This window comes from Zingiber officinale, chromosome 1B (assembly GCF_018446385.1).
Source record: "Zingiber officinale cultivar Zhangliang chromosome 1B, Zo_v1.1, whole genome shotgun sequence".
NCBI lineage: Eukaryota > Viridiplantae > Streptophyta > Magnoliopsida > Zingiberales > Zingiberaceae > Zingiber > Zingiber officinale.
Window position 1 is genome coordinate 107771645 of NC_055986.1, and position 7243 is coordinate 107778887.

The 7243-nt window shown below is 41.4% G+C and overlaps 1 pseudogene; it reads right to left on the reverse strand.

Annotated features, from left to right (window-relative positions):
* Window positions 1-2104: 2104 nt before the first annotated feature.
* LOC122040834 lies at window positions 2105-4277 on the reverse strand (annotated as a pseudogene).
* Between the last annotated feature and the right edge of the window lie 2966 nt (window positions 4278-7243).

Sequence of the window (7243 nt, forward strand, 5' to 3'; positions counted from 1 at the left end):
CCCGCTTGGGCCTTATCTGTTATCTGTATCTAAGGCTGTGGCGAGGGAGCCCTCCTTCACGCCTTGATCGCTTTAGACCGACCGGGAGTTGTTTTAGTGAAATTACCCGGCTTGCTCACACGGCCCGAATTAGGCAGGTTCAATCAGTCGGGGGCAGTCGGGGGCAGTCAGGAACTAATCCAGGGCGCCTCTTACATCTCAGATCTCGGGACCTGCCCTACTTGTGCTTGATCAGGAATTGTGCGACTGATGACATGAGGCAGTGTAACTCCCTCTTTTTCCTAACTGTTAATTTCTGACTGTCACACCCCCTTGACTTCTAACCATCACGTTCTCTTAACTTCTGACTGTCCTTGATTGTCACATCTCCTTTACTTTTAACTATCTAACCTTATCGGATCCCACCTTATCGTATCCACCTCAAAAAATATTCCTTTTTGTTTAGTCACCATGAAGAAAGCAAACAACGCTACTAACTTGTACTAGGCTGCATCAATGCCATTCTCATATTGCTAGAATAACAGAATAAGCAATATAGTCCCTCTAGATTAGCAAATGCTATTTCTGGCTCAACCATCCAAAACTCAGCCAAATGCCGTGATGTGTGGGAATGTTCTGCTCGAAAAGTTAGCCCAAATGTGTAGACATTACCGAGGGCACAAGCATACGTCTCAACCTGAAGCTAACGTGATACTGTAAGAAAAGCTTGGCGTCCAAAAAAGTCTCGTGCATAGTCAATCTTTCCATCCTTATGAGGAAGCCCAGGCTTCAAATTAAACCTTCTTCAAGTAGCGAGATTTTCCTTTGCTTTGTTGAGTACAGCTATGGAAGCAACAATCTCATCCTTGCTAGCTTTTGATTCTTCCAGTAGCGAGACAATCTCGTTTCTCCTTGACAATAAGCTCAGCAACTTCAACATCAGAGTCAGATGGTAGAGGATTCTTTTGCAACTCTTTCTCCAATTTTTCAGCATCACTAAAGAGTGTGGTAACCTGGAACATCTCACCAGCTCCTTCACAATCACTTGTGCTGGTTATAGGAGTATGTATGTAACGAAATCCATTTTTCCTGAAGACCGTATGGGTTGCATAAGCCAACTCATCTCGAATTTGAGCAATTGCAGATATCTGCAACAAGTTTAGGGGAAAAATAACAAGAATAACGACATGCTCTAGTCAGTAAAGAAGAAATTAAAACATTATCAAACGAAATAACACTAATTCGGTCATAGCTAAAAAAGTATGTTCAGAACATGAATAACACTAATTCCGAGCATATTTTAACTTGGTTTCTTTAGGACATGATGAGGAGGAAAAAAAAAATTAGATGCACATGCAGCACATCTTAGATTTAAGCAACCGGGCACCTGACCACAACTTCTCAGTTAGAAAGAAAATGACAGCACATGAACCTTCCTTCAGGGTGGCCAAATGGTCCAAACACTTCAAGCTTTCATAAAGGAGTGTGTAATTGACTATCACTTCTGCTGAAGGAAACCTATTCCAGCCAAAGGCATTCACAACCTCAGGTATGCTCCACAGTTAACATATCAAATGCAGAGGGTCACAATGCTCAGGCCAAACAAGGATGAGCGTCATTCATCATTATATCCCCAACAAGGCCTGAAATTGGCCACCTTAAGAAAATACCACTCTGACCTTACTATCTAAAAAAAATAGTCTAGTGCACGAAGCTCCTGCCATGCGGGATCCCGGGGAAGGATCCATTGTACGCAGCCTTATCCTGCTTTTTGCAAGAAGTATAAAAGGTCAGGTAAAAGATCTACCAAGGTAAATCCATCCTCCCTAGCAACTTGAACTTGTGTTCTACTGGGTTTAATCCCACCCAATTGGAGCCTGACTAGAAAATTTGACGATCTGAGGCCAGCTTGGGGAACAACTCATGTACTCTAGTTTGGGTATTCTCTCTCTTCAAACAGTGTCACACTAGTTCATCAGCCTGAGCCGCTCTCTCATTTGGTCATTGAAGCGAAAAAAGGAAAAACATGAGCCTCATAACTTCACACTAATTATTTGTACCTTTTTACGAGAATGTATAAACATTCCTCTCTTTGGCTTCCTTTAATCAGCTCACCAACCTACAAACAAGAATTTTAAAGACTGTAGAACAAGATTGCAGTAGTTGAACTTTCAGAACTAAACAATAACACAAATCAAGAAGAAAGTAGAACTTGAATCATATAGATGGATGCAACAAGACATCAGAAGAAAATTTCACCCCCGCCATATACAACCAGTCAAATGCCATGCCTCGGGCACAAGCACGTCCATAGCTACTAGTGTCTTTAGGTCATTATTGAGCCTCATATAAAATGCTTTAATACCTTTTGGATAGTTATATACAATTACAGGTTTCTTGAAGATCACCTCTGTCAAATACCTGAATAATCCAAAAGATCATCACCCACTTAAACCCTGAAATTTCCAAGACAAAATAAAATAAATATGCTTCGCAGAAACTTTACTCGTACCTGTCATGCTCAAAGGCTAGATCAACTCCCCACTCTACCTTGTTATCAAACTACCTGTCCGTCAAATCAGATAGAAGTTGCACAGCCTTGGTGCATAGATGAAACAAGCTTCAAATGTTCTATATCTGTTTTATCATAGTTTTTGACCATAAATTCCATGTCTGCCCAACAATTTTCAAGTAACCATTGACAAAGAAATTTTACATAGTTCTCAGCATAGTTCATATCATCCTGTTAAGATAACAACGAGGGAATAACTAGAATAATAGAATAAGCAATATAGAACCTCTAGATTAGCAAATGCTATCTCTGGCTCAACCATTCAAATTCAGCCAAATGCCATGATGTGTGGGAATGTTCTGCTCAAAAAGTTGGCCCAAAGGTGTAGACATTACCAAGGGAGAAAGCATATGTGTCAACCTGAAGCCGCCCGGATAACGTGCATAGTCAATCTTTCCATCCTTCTGAGGAAGCCCAGGCTTCAAATTAAACCTTTCTTCAAGCTTCGACACATTTTCCTTTGATTTGTTGAGTTCAGCTATGGAAGCAACAATCTCATCCTTGCTAGCTTTTGGTTCTTTCAGTAGCGAGACAACCTCTCCTTTCTCCTTGATAATAAGCTCAGCAACTTCAACAGCAGATTCAGATGGTAGAGGATATTCTTTTGCAACTCTTTCTCCAATTTTTCAGCATCACTAAAGAGTGGTAACCTGGAACATCTCGCCAGCTCCGTCACAATCACTTGTGGTGATTATAGGAGTGTGTATGTAACGAAATCCATTTTTACTGAAGAACGTATGGGTTGCATAAGCAACTCATCTCGAATTCGAGCAATTGCAGATATCCGAAACAGGTTTAGGGCAAAAAAAGAACAAGAATAGCGAGATTCTCTAGTCAGTAAAGAATAAACTAAAACATTATCAAACGATATCAAAGGAAATAGGGTTCGTGAGAAAGAAAAAAAAAATGGTGCCTTCGGCCGAATACGATGATAACGAAAACATGCAAAAACATGAGTTAGAATCTATGCGCTCAAGTAATTTCCATACTCTGAATATGAACTTCAAAGCATATGACGAAGAAAAGACGACGAATTTTTTACTACCGTGTCGGTGCGGGCAAGGAGGAGAACGAAGTCGCGAAGGAAGTCGAGAGTAAGCCGCGATCGGATACTTAGCCGGATCCACAGGGCCGACCTCGAGCACCTTCTCCACCCTGAGATCGACGCTCTGCTTGGCACCCTCAGGCGGATTTTTGAGCTCGCCCTCGACCATGACGGAGGTGCCGCTGGCACGAGCTGCGACAGTGGGAACACAGCCGCGTCGACGATCACCTGGAGGTTCACGAGGCAGGAACCGTCGTTCGGCTCGAGAAATGCAAAAGAACACTTTCCCTGCTCTCGCCCCGTCTTGACCCCACCCACCCACGACGACTTTCCGGCCAACGAGCTCGTCGGCCGGCGCGGTCACGATCCACTTGATGAAGGAGCAGGCGCGGGAGGGCTCCAGGGCGGGATCGGCGGAGAGAGAGGCCGCCTCCATCGTCGATCGGAGGCGGGGCCCCGGCTAGGGTTTGGATCTGGTGTGTGGGATGTTTCTGGCTAATTGATTGTTTATTTAATCGCAAGATCATGGGTTCTAATTTTCATGTTGTATTTTTACAAATTTATTTATTTAATTAAATGCATAGGCTAGTGGCTCCGGCGGACGGTCGGCCGGCCGCGGTGCTATAGCGGCTGGTCAGCGACGGTGGTGCTTCGGAGGAAGGCACACAAAATTTGCCAGTGTCAATGATTAAAAATAGCTTCAACGAATGAGCGGATTTAAAGAAGGGATTAATCTATATTGCGCGAAATATAAAACCCTTTCTATTAAGAGAGGCACACACAAGAGGAAAGGCGCACAAACAGCATGCCACGGTATATCACTTACATATCACACCATTACCTAACAAGTAACAACTGTACTAAGGGCCGTAAAGTAGCGATTTTTTATTTTTTATTAAGAGGAATATATCGAGCTTACGATTTCAAGGCTCGCAGTCACAGGTACGCCACCGTGAACATTGCGCCGGCGGCGAGTAGAACGAATTGTGGCAAGTCGGCATCGCCGCCGTCGATCCTTTCGGAGGAGTAACATGAAAAGACAACCACTGCTCCGAGTTTGAGGAAGAGGAAAACGAACAGCGCGGCGGTACTGGCAACGGGGGCGGAGCCGGCGCGGCCCTCGGCAACGCATACGCGAGCGAACACGGCCGTGACGCTGGCGAGGAAGAGCAGGTAGGCGTGGAAGTAAAGGTCCAAGCCGCCGGCGCCGTCGAAGAGCACCCCGCAGGAGTCGAAGGCGAGGATGAGAGGCACCAGCAACGAAGAGGCGGCACGCGCCCTGCGCACGGGATCAACGGCCCAAAGATCTAGGAACAAAAGTGCCGCAGCGGTCAGGAAGATCGCGAAGAGTTCGAAGTAGATTCTCGCCGCGTTCCCATAGAAGGCGGAGGAGGAGGAGCAGAAAAAGTAGAAGGACACGCAAATGGTGAGGAGCAAGAAATGGGCCTGCATGGCTGCACTGAAACCAAAACAAGGGAGGCACTTGGAATGAGAGGTCATCGGGCGCCATTCAGTCCATTTATAAGAAGCATAACTTCATATCTACTTGCCCCCACCGTCTCCAAGGCCGTAGTTCGGTGGTAGAATTGCGTCACATAATTTCATAATTAATCGTGCATTGGGGTCAAGTGACGTAGTCATCTGTACTTGTTTAATATTTTCGTCTGTCCAGGAAGGCGAGGCCATTCCCAAACCAAACCAAACAAGGAAATAAATTACAGAATATTGAAAAAAATTTGACTATAATAATTAAACTTTTAATTTATTCATTGTTGGATAATTAGTATTTGTATTTAGGTAATGATTAAATAAATATTATTATAATTCCTATTAAAATGGCTATATTTTTTTAATATATATACACTAAAAAAAAGTTTAGAATCGTTATTTATTGTATTAAATAAAATGATTATTTATTGGTCTTCAATTTATATCAGCTGCAACTTTGTGAATTAGAGATATTTGTTTGATATACAATATTTAATAGGGTATTCTTTTATTTTTTTTATTATTTTTAAAAATCGTTGTCATCCTGTGAACTTTTATTTTTTTCCCCCCGTAATAAATCCTTCTATGGCGCCGGTATAGTTGACTAGGAAACCATCGACAAACATTACGCGCATACCGATCCTTTCGAACTTTACTTAGCTTAATTCGATCCTGCACAGGACCTGCCTGCACATGTCTAGGATCGACTTAACGCAAGGAAAGTTGGAAAGGATCGATCTGTGCGTGATGTTTGCCGATGTTTTTCGGGTCAACTATACCGGCGCAAGAGAAGGATTTATTATGGGGAAAAATTAGAAGTTCACCGGATGATTGATACAAAATGTAACAGTTAATATAATAATATTATAATAGATACAATTGTATAGTAATTATGATTATATATCCCTACGAATTTTAATTTTTTATTCAATATAAAATAATTTTCATAAATTAAAAAAAAATAATATTTTGATATAATAAAAATAGATTATCACCCTCTAGGCATTTGATTGGTTAATTTAATTGTGCCTTTTGTAAAATTGTGTATCGACCAAGTAATTGTCTGTGCGTTGCTTTTGTGTCCACTTCGCCCAATTAATTAATGCTGGATGCAAAGTCTAACCTTCGAATTTGTCCATTTCCCTAGCAACTTTCTCAATGTCTTAAATATTTAAAGATGAAATCTTAATTTTAATTTTTATAAATTAACGAATAATTTTTGTTATGTATGATTGGTTTAAAAATATTAAATTTATAGACCACTGGTTACATGCGCTTTCTAATTTACTTTGATTTGATTGCTCGGAAAAAAAAATTGTAAGATTGAATCGATCACTCTAATATTTGTCATGATTTAATAGTTAAAATGACTATGATATGAATTTGATGATAAAATAGAATGAGAATGGAAATAAAAATAAAACTCATCTAGTTATATAAATTTGATTAATTCCCATAAATTTAAAAAATATTCTTAAATTATCATTTCCAAAGCATAATCTAAATATTATTTTTTATTATCATTATGTTCCTTCATTTTTAAATCCATCAACAAAACACCCCCTATAAAATCAACCATTTATTGATTTCAGTGTAGATAATAAAATTATTTTCATGTATAACATTCGGTATCAAAGTAAGCTAAAGGCGAAGCCTTTCTTCCTCTGAAGTTTCATTCTTTCTTACGAGCCGGGAAAGTAGATCTTCGAGTTTGCTATTCTTGGTTGTCATGCTCGAGCAGAGGAGGAGAGTTCGCCAAGGGAAGCATCAAACTCGACAGTCAGAGGAGAGTTCACTAAGGGAAGCATTGAACTCGATGACCTCAAGGAGAACTTCAGCAGTGTCTAGGAGACTCAAGGCAACAGTCTCAGCAACCTCAACACTCCGTGCTGGTTTCTCCCTTTCTCGCTAATTTCAGTTGCCCCTTTCTCGCCTACCCTCGTCCTCGGTGTAATCATCGATTGGGAGAGCCGGTTCCCGCAACATCTTACCCTTCCATGGATCCTTGATTTCAGCGTGACTGTTGACCTACAGCTATGCCTACGACGGCACCACAAGCACCTTCGTCTACGCTGTTGCGCACCGCTATGCCATTACCGTCTGCCAGGTTAATAGATCGAAGGCTGCCCAAAATTGACCTACGCCAAGTTTCTTAAGAA